This window comes from Octodon degus, unplaced genomic scaffold, assembly GCF_000260255.1.
Source record: "Octodon degus isolate 3935 unplaced genomic scaffold, OctDeg1.0 scaffold00003, whole genome shotgun sequence".
Lineage (NCBI taxonomy): Eukaryota > Metazoa > Chordata > Mammalia > Rodentia > Octodontidae > Octodon > Octodon degus.
In genome coordinates this window covers 35,010,194-35,020,819 of record NW_004524579.1, presented here as the reverse complement: position 1 = coordinate 35,020,819, position 10,626 = coordinate 35,010,194, and the positions used below count along the sequence as shown (strand labels likewise).

The window sequence follows — 10,626 nt, the reverse complement described above, 5'->3', positions numbered from 1 at the left end:
CTGAGCCATCTCCCCAGCCCCTATACCACTTTATTATGAAGCCAGTATGTACAACTTAAAAATAAGCATATATACCTGGTGGTACATTTTAGCCACTAAAAACTTTCCATTCCCAAACAAAAATGAGTAATTTTTCATATCTGCTCCCAGATTCAGGTACTTTAAAACTCAGATACAGGGGCTGGCGAGATAGCTTAGCAGGCTAAGCACCTGCTTGCAAGCAAAGGGACCAGGGTTTGATCCTTGGTTCCATATGCTGTGCCGGCACAGGCACCATCCCTGGGGCACAAAGAGCTGAGAAGGAGCCCAGGTGTGGTGGCGCATGCCTGTAATCCCAGCCCTGGGGATGCTGAAAACAGGAGGATCACTGCGAGTTTAAGCTGCATAATGAGACCCTGTACCAAATACATAAATGGAAAAGAAAAAAACAAACTTAGACACAGGTCTTTGCGGTAGGCATTCTCAATCTTAAATGTGTTAATGAACAGCCAATCATTTCAATATTCATATTTATTTAGCACTTAATAGTTTATGAAGCATTTTCACATGTACTATTTCTTTCCAAATGTGAAAACTATCTTTCCAGGTTGGCAGGGCACAAAATGAGACATAGGCAGTAGCTCCTCTGAGACGCACAACAAGCAGGGGATAGAGCCAAAGGTGCAAAACCAATCTTCTAGGGCTTTGTTTGTTTGTTTGTTTTTGGTGGAACCAGGGATTGAACTCAGGTCCTTGCACTTGCCAGGCAAATGCTTATTCTACTGAGCCATCTCCCCGGCCCCAAACCCGATCTTCTGACCTTAAGTCTTCTATCTCCCCAATGTAGACAAGCCAAATCCAAAAACAGTTCTCACAAAGTCCAGACTATTCCACTACCACTAAATGAGATTATCAAGAAATTTCATGGTCCTGAGAAGTCTTTTAAATAGTATGTGTATAAATACATAACATGAATTAAGCCTCATAATATCAATTATATATAAACACATAAAGAGTCATTGGCTAAGTATTCTGATCACCCTTATTTCACAGACAGACATGGAGGCAGAGTCACAAGGTGACATGAGATGAGTTCAAACCAGAGCCCAGGTAGCCTGACTCTCGTCGGTGGTCTTGCCTCTGTGCTACTGGTGAAGAATGAGGTCTCCAGGCCTCGGGGCAGCTCCAAATGAGTAATACATAGCAAGGCCTACGAAAAGCTCTCAACTGGTTCCCTGTGTGCTAAGCATTAAAGAGTATGGCTGCTGAGAAACCCATTTAACCAGATTTACTCCACACTTAGTACATCTGAAGGTCATGAATGTCCTTGGTTATAAGTGCTGAAACTTGGCAAAGAGAAAATCTGTTTAAATTTATATCCCCAGGATAAGAATATTGTTTTGACAAGAGGACTTAAATTTGAGATGATACATAATCAGTGTGTGCTGTAGTATACTTTGGGAAGGACAGCAAGACATAAGTGTTTTTTCATAAAACAAAATTAAAATTTATTTGGTGAAACAACACATAAATGTTATAAACTATGTAGTTAAAGACCTAAGTAGTTCATAGACAGTAGAGAGAAAGAAATGATAGCATTGTCAAAGAGGTCTTCATAGATCAAAGAACAGTTGGATATCAGATACTGTATGTCACACACATCCCAACAGAGATGGTCACCAAAAGAAACGATCACTAAAGAGAAAACAGGGCAGGTAAAAAAGTATGAAGGACACTGGAAGCTTACTAAAAACAATTTATGTCACTTTTGTTGTTATTTTTAGAATGTATAACTTTGATCAGTTTGTTTTCCCCAAAGAGAAAATATTTAAAGAAAAAAAAAAAAAGGGCAAAATATATAGCCTATCAGTAAAACTCTCTGTGTCTTGAAAGTTTCATAAATTACCATGATACAACAATTATTTTCATATGCCTATTTTATATTAGAAAAGGAAACTAAGCTCTGAACCAGTTTTAATACATTTGGAACAGCATGTTCCTGGCTGTATATCCAACAATGACAATCTGGAAAAGAAATCTGGAAGGAGTTCATTTTTCCATGGTGCCAACCCTCAGCTTTAAAAAAGATTTCTAAAAAAAAAAAAAAAAAGATTTCTATCAAGTAACTAAGCAAACTTAAAGCACTGAACACACACTGGTAAGCTCTGAAAAAAACATCAATCCTCGACAATTCAGACTGAGTATACTAGCTTAAACAGAATGCAGCCAGGCACTGCAGCACATACTTGCAACACCAGCACTTGGGAGGCTGAGGCAGAAGGATTCCATGAGTTCGAGGCTAGCTTGAACTCATGGCAAGACCCTGTCTCAAAAAAAAAAAAAAAAAAAAAAATAGAATGCAAATAGATCCAAGATTAAGGAATTAGTAATCATAATCTTACATGCCTGATAACACTTTTTTTCCCTAAAACCTTAAAAAACCTACTGAAAGCAACATTTTAGAAAAGTCACCAGAAGCACTAGTGAATCACTAGTGAAATAAAAGTGATTCTATAATGACAGTGTATGTCAAAGGAAAATTAAATAAGACTAGTAATGAACTGGAAGCCATTTAGAACAAGAAATGGGCAAATTAGTCAGGACCTAACTATTTAATTAGGCAATCACCAGAATCTAAGTTTGAATTTCTTTCAGTTGAATAACTGATGAGCCAAGACACACTAAATTGGTACCACAAGGGAGTTATGTAAAAGGCAACATCAAATAGAAGAGTTTTACAACCAGCACTCAACTAGTCTATTTGTTAAATCCATTCTTCTTTTCTTTTCTTTTTTTTTGACACATGGTCTCACTACATTGCCTAGCCCAGCCTCAAACTCCTTGTGTCTCAGCCTCCCAAGTGATGAGATTTGCAGGTATGTCCAGCAACAATTCATTATTAATATTTCCAACTGTATCATCTGCTGTTTGAAGTAAACTGCATCTAAGACTAGATGCTTCTAAAAACAACAACATTAGCAATATTCCATTTTCATTTGTACCAAAATCTGGCTTAAAATTACACTTAAAACCAGGTATAGTAGTCATACCTGTAATCCCAGCAGTTGGGAGGCTGAGACAGAAAAATAACTGAGAGTTCAAGGCCACCTAGACTACACAGCAAGATCTCATCTTTAAAAAAATCAAATCAAGGGGCCAGGGAGATGGCTCAGTGTAATAAGCACTTCCATGGCAAGCGCAAGGGCCTGAGTTCAATCCCCGGTTCCGCAAAAAAATTAAAATAAAATAAAATCATAAAGGAGTCTTGAAGATAAAAATTCAGGGATCTCTTAGTTATTTTAATGTTTTTTTCCTATCTACCCAAATTTCAGTTATCTCTCTCTCTAGAAATAATAAAATTGCACTTCAATCAACAACAAAAATAATACTGAAATAATACTTAACTTACAATAAGATATGGGAGACTGGGGAGATAGCTCAGTGGTATAAGTGCCTGCCTAGCAAACACAAGGACCCAGGTTCAATCCCTGGTACTACATGTGTTGCCATACCCAGAACCCTGGGCACTGTGCTGGCCACAAAACCGGGCATGGTGGCACACACCTGTAATCCCACTGCTGGGGAGGGTGAGACAGGAGGATCACTATGAGTCCAAGCTGCATAGTGAGACCCTGTACCAAATAAAAAAAATATTTTTTTAATTTTAAATAATAATAATAATAAAACCTGGCTCTCCTTTGTAATCTCAACATCACATTTCAAGATCTCAGTTTCTCCATTTGTAAAGGATGGATAGTAACAGATCTTATTAGAAACCTATAAAGACTGAGAGACCATATATGTAATGTAAGAACATGATATCTAACACACTGAAGATGCTCAGCAACATTTCTTACACACACACACACACACACACACACACACACACACACACACAGTTTGTTTTCTGGGAGAATCACAAGTCCGAGATGAGCCTGGGCAACTTAACAAGACTGTCTCAAAATTAAAAACTGAAGAAGGGATGAGGACGTAACTTATACAAAGGACCTGAGTTCAATCCCTAGTACTAAAGAAAAAAAGTTCACACATACTGCAACTTCTTCACATTCTGCTTCCTGGTTTCTTCCAGCACTGTCAAGTAATATTTAGTAAAGCTGGACTTTTTCACAGGCCAACATCTTTCAATGACTTTCTGTCACAACACAAAAGTACTGTTATATATGCTTAGCAAACACAATTCAGATTATGCAATTATACAGTGTGAAATACCAATTATGAGAAATGTTAAAACGTCTATCTCAACACTGAAATTGCCTTCAAATTAAAATCTGATTCCTTAACAATAATATAGGGCTGGTGAGATGGCTCAGTGGTCTAAAGCACCTACTTAGAACAAGCTTAGCAAAGCACAAGGGACCACGGTTCAATCCCCAGCACCACATGCCAGCCAACCCCGCCCCCTGGTGGGCTGAGCTGGCCACACACACACACACATAAATAAAATTAAATTAAAAAAAAACCAATAATATATGTGCACTAGTTAGTACTTCCCAAGTTTTTATTTTGCAACTATAGCATTTAGGGCATTTAGGTTTAAGGTATTAAGCCAAATAATAAAACAAACACAATTCATTTATCCAGTGGGGCTTATGCACTATACAAATAATTACCACAGAATATGAACAAAGTCTTAGGGCCAGCCAGATGGCTCAGCAGACTAAAGCGCCTGCTTAGGCAGGCTGCAGGCAACAGGTTTGATCCCCAGTGTGCCTTGCTGGCCCCACCCCTGGAGCACACTGAGAATGGGCATGGTAGCACACATGCCTGTAATCCCAGTGCTTATGAAGCTGAAAAGAGGAGGATCACTGAGAGTCCAACCTGTGTAGTGAGATCCTATGGACCCTGTACTAAATACATTTTTTTAAAAAAGAATATGAACAAAGTCTCAGGACATGGAAACACAAAATTCCCTAACCTAGATTTCACTGGGCCCAGCGACTCAAGACCAGCCTGTGCTCCACAGTGAGTTCAAGGAAAGCCTGGACTACAAAGCAAGATGCTGTTTCAAAAACACAACAAAAGAAAAAGAAAGCTTACTCTAGCTGTAAGTCAGCAGTGAAGGGTAAGCCTGTTAGTTAGAAGCCAAATTATAGTCCCCAAAATTTATATAAATCTCACTACTTAATTCTGGCAATAGCTGTCTCTCTAAGCCATGCTGTTGTTGCTATCATGGTTGTTCTCCTTGTCATTGCTGTTGTTGTTGTCCTTGTGGTTCTCTTCTTTCAGTTCTGTGGAACAAATCCAGAGCCTTGCAGAGGCCCAGCAAGTGATCTAGCGCTGAGGTGTGCCCAGCCCAGCCCACGCCTCATTGCTCTGTAAGCTCCCTAAGCACACGAACTGCAATCCATATATTCACCACCACAGTGATGCGTAGCATAGTGTTAACAGTGTTGGCCACACAGGGTATCTTTAACAAATTCATTACAAAGCTTATTAGTGCTAAGAAGAGAACAAATGGTAACAATAATGTGGACGTGAAAGCTATTTTAGAGATACTATAAACAAAAATTGGTTTTTCAACACACTAAATTGATAAGAATACCACACAAATTTTGATACAGGCTTTACACAAAGGTACTCTGATGATAAAAGAAAAAAAAAGCATTTTAAATACTAAAAGTTCTCTACGTAAAAGATGAGCACTACTATTATGATATTGATACACACGGAGGTCACTAATACAAATTCTAATGTGTAAGATGAAATTATTTTATACTTAACTAGAATTTACTAACTTTAGGCTTTGGGAAGGCAGAAAATACTATTATAAAATTTGACCTCAATCTTCAGCTGAACCAAACTGTAGAGATTTAATGATCCAGTAAGTAGCTACCTAAACACAGAAGTAATTTTCTAACTCTACTGTAGATACAGTACTGGGAAGGTTGTACTAACACAGATAAGCCAAATATGATGCTACTGCAATAAGCCTGGGTATACAGTGACAAGAAGCATACTCAAAATGATGAGAATTTGAAAGAAAAAGTAAAATATAGGACATTACAACAGCATAATAAATTACAGGGGCTGGTGAAATATGTAAGTGCACAGGCAAGAAGACTATTTCTTTCTGAGCTAAGTGATAAAGGGGGACAGAAGAGAAGAGCACAGGGGTGAGGAGAAAAGAAAGGGACAGCATAAATAAAGCTTTACAGAAAAAGAGGCTAATTTAGTCCTAAAGAAATTATAATAGACAACACAGAAAGGACACCACAGAATTGAGCAAAAAGTATTCCTCATGGACAGCAAGAATATAACAAGTATCTGCCAAGCTAAGTCATTTCAAAAGTATAGGAAATAAGGGTCTGGCCTCCTGATGTTTTGCTCTTGTTATATTTAATCATTTAAAAAATAAAGCCTTTTGTAATTGGGAAAAAAAAATCTGGCTTCCCAATCTAGAATGGAGAGAAGTATTAGCTCACTATTACCTTATAGGATTTTTACTTTGGTGGGCATTTACATCCATTAGGAGTTCTCTTAAGGCACAGAGCTCAGAGGTACACATAGTTCTGGCTCCTAATGAAACTCTCATCACTATTCTATAGTGTCTTTACCACAAAATCCCCTTTCACCAAGCAAACTTCATTTTCCAGGCAATCTAATTAATCAAGAATTTCCCAAAACACATTAGGCACTAAAAGACAAGCACAACTGTAGTGCTTCCAGATAAAATTACAAGATGTCGGGGAGTGGTACTTGAGAGAGGGAAGGGAGGAAGAGGAAAAGGGTTTTCCTTCAGGAGCGAAGGACTCACAGGTGTCGGCTGTCAGTACCACTAAGGACTCCCTCAGCCAAAGACAGATGGCTGGCCAAGCTCTTTCCTTTTATCATAGGACATCTCACAGCCAACGCAAAGATACAAAAGGGCCAGCTCTCAACATTCTAGGTACACAGCTGCCCCAGGTCAACTGAGACTCCTCTGAGGCTCATCACTACACAGCTTCTACCCTTGCACAAACCTGTTTTCTTTCCCTGGGAGCAGTTCCCAAGAACACTCCCTGACAAGTCTGAGTACTAATTTCTATCACAAGTCCGCTCGCTGGGGAACCCAACTGTGGAAATAAGTATCGAAATTATATTTAGTACAACAGTGACCATGAAACTATTCTACTTATGTATGTTTAAGAATTTCTGTATATGAAAGGGTACATGGAAAGATCAACACCCATCATTTAACGATGAATTACATAAATTACAATAAAGCCATAAAATGGAACACTGTAGTATATAAGACAATCTCCATAATATATAGTGGCTATGTACACATATAGTGCACATACACAGGAGTACAGGGACCCATGTACATACTTAAAATAATTCTTAAAATAAAATAGTAATAATGCCCACCTCTGAGCAAAAAAGGAAGAGACTGGGTTGAACAGAAGTTCTAACTCTTAACATAAACTCTTAGGTCTTACCAGTTTCTTTCCCCACCTTTGAGTTTTTCATTAAAACACGGTTCATCAATAAAGTGACTGTAATTTAACAGGTTCTTTTACTTTCCTTTAAAGTGTACATATGCATATAACATAGGGTTTTCTTTTTAGTTTACTGGGGCTTGGGAGATGCTTTGTTTTGTTTACAATGCTGGGGTGGAATCCAAGGCCTTGCACATGCTAGTTTAGTGTTCTACCACTGAGCTACATCTCAGCTCTAAGGTTCTCCAGATACAGTTAACTTTACCAGGGATTTGCTTTAGCCTATACTTCTTTCAGATGCTAGGTCCTGTGTTGTGAGTATCCTGTCCCCAGTCCCACTCTTCCCTAGTCCTACAACCAAGGTTTCACTATACCTTCCAAAAGCTTAACGTACATACAGTGTTCAACATTCTGTGTGTACTTATTTTCCACAAGAGTCTATTTCAAACCACTCTGTGCTCCCCAAGGGTAACATCATTATATAATATCAGGGAAAAGCCAGGCATGGTGGCTCATGTCTATAATCCCAGCTCTTAGAAGGTTGAGGCAGGACGATCAATGCGGTTTAAGGTGAGCCTGTGCTACAAAGTAAGTTCAAGGCCAGCCTGAACCGTGTCTCAAAAGACAAAATAATAATAATAGTAACATCAAGAAAAAAAAATAATCACCTTGCCTGGTATGCAACACATACCTGTAATCCCAGCATTCAGGAGGCTGACACAGAAGGAGCACTATGAGTTCAAGGCCAGCCTGAACTACATAGTGGGACTGTCTTAGTTACTTTTCCCTCATTATTGGGACAAAATATATCATACCCAAAGTTAAAGGGGGGAAGATTTATTTAGCTCACAGTCTGTAGGGCTTTCAGTCTAAAATCAGAGAGCTCCAATGCAGGGTGGCACAAGGCCAAGAGGCAACTCTTCATGGTCAGAGGAGACAGCAAAAGCAAGCCAAGAGAAATAAGCCTTTTTCTGCCCCTTTTATCTTATCCACACTGCCAGGACTAGGGCAGTGCCAATCCCATGAGTGGACTGATCCTAACAATCACCCACTTTTAATTCCTGTACCCTTCATCCCAGCACTGAACCATGAATTAATCACAAAGGCTAGATTCAGCCACCTCTGAAAAAGGATTTGGGGGAACATCCAGAAACAAACACTACCAGGCACCCTATCTCAAAAGAAACAAACAAAAATCCTGTAAAACATTTAAGATTATGCATGAAAAATCATAAGAAGAAAAATCATAGGAAAAAAATGTTCAAATGGAAAGGGGAAGGGGAACTAGGAAGAGAGAAGTCAGAAAGGAAGGAAAGGAAAAAAGAAAAGAAGGCAAAAGTGGAAACATTTTGTAACTAAAGAGAAGAGAGGCTCAAGGGCAAGTAGGTGAACGGGAAAAACAAAGAATCAAGATATATTATGCACAGGTACAGATTTCCTACAATGAATGTGATCATAATGTATACCTAAAATATACCAACAAATAATTTAAAAAAGAAAAAAATCAAACATCAGACAATATTAATTTCTCCATATTGCTTTTCTAACTCTCAAATGCAAAAGCCAAATGTGTTTCTATCCTAGAACTACAGGCATTTTCACAAGAGCACTGACCCGGTTCCAGACCATGTTCTTCCTATGCACCAAGCAGGCCCCCTGTGACTTGCAGACAAAAACAAACCCTAACTTTCCCTTAGGAGAGCAGGTAAGCATGAACAAATAATAGGCCTGCACTAATAGGCCGGAGCTACCCACTTACCAATGGGTAATACGGGAAGCAGAGAGTAAACACTAAATAGCTAAACATACTTGTCACAGGAGCAATAAAAAGTAGAAAATGTGCCAGGCGTGGATTACACCTGTAATCCCAGCACTTGGGAGGGTGAGGCAGGGGGATCAATGTGAGTTCAAGGCCAGCCTGGGCTATATAATGAGGTCAAGGACAGACTGAACTGCATAACAAAATCCTGTCTTAAAAAGACAATAAAAAAAAAGTCGGCAAAACTTTATTCAAATTCTCATAGAAAAGTGTATCCCAAACAAGATCACAGTATATGACAAAGGCAATGCTCATTATGATTACAAATTCATTTGTGCTTGTACCTTTGCCACCAGTTTATTGAAGATATGAAGAAAACCAGAGACTTTGCTTATTATATAATCCAGTGAGATAGCCAGGTCATAAAACACACTGAGGAAATTACAACACTCAAGAAAGAAAGGAAAGGAAAGGAGGAAAGGGGAGGGGAAGAAATTACAGCACTCAGATCCTTTCTCAAAACAAAGTTGCTCTAATCAAAGGGTGTTAAGTGACATAACCTTCTGAACACCTAAGCACCTGACCAGCTCATACTTCTTATTTTGGCAGCAAAAAGATGTATATACTCTTGATAAAACTGATATGTTAGGGTTGCTTTGGTACAAGAAGTTCCAGTATTCAGTTTCAAAAGAACATGAGGAACAAACAGCAGATAACAGGGAACACTTATTTCTTACTGCTGAAATAGCCCTAAGCATATGAGTTAGATTTTGCAAAACCATAGAGCTATGGGGTCAGAAATATATCACATTTTTAAAAGTGATTCATAAATTTTGAGGACTATAAATCGTGGTTTAAATTTATGAAGCAGAGGCTGGGGATTGCCCGGTGGTCTAAATGCCCATCTGGCAAGCGCAAGGACTAGGGATTGATCCCCAGTATCTCATGCCGCCCCAAAACCGGGCATGGTAGTACACACCTGTAATCCCAGCACTCGGGACTCAGAGGCCAAAGAAGTATCACTGAGATTCTGAGACCAGCCTGAGCTGCAGTGAGCTGACCGCCAGCCTGAACCGCACAGCAAGACCCTCCCTCTTTTTGGAGCAAAAGAAAAAAAAAATTAATTTCTGAAGCTGCCATTAGGCTGCCTGAATTCTCCCATGCAGGGTCTCTCTATCCATTGCCAATCTGCATCAACTTCAAAGGTTACTGATTAAGCTAAAACCAAACTATTCCCACCATCTATTCCTTATACTTTAGAGGAAGGACATTTCATTTGGAAGAACAAACTTCAATTTTTTTTCTTCTTATCCATCTCTCATCTCCCCCAAATCTCCATTTATTTCTTTTTTTTCTCATATTGCTATCAAATTTCTAAACTGCCCCAGCTATGTCTCCTGAGTATATTCCTAAGTGATACATATATATGCTGGTTTTTGTTTTGCTTTT

At 38.9% G+C, this 10,626-nt stretch overlaps 1 protein-coding gene across 3 annotated transcripts in view; it reads right to left on the bottom strand.

Annotated features, from left to right (window-relative positions):
- Wdr7 (WD repeat domain 7) overlaps window positions 1–10,626 on the bottom strand; it is a 438,292-nt gene that overhangs the window by 419,499 nt on the left and 8,167 nt on the right. The window lies entirely within an intron of this gene.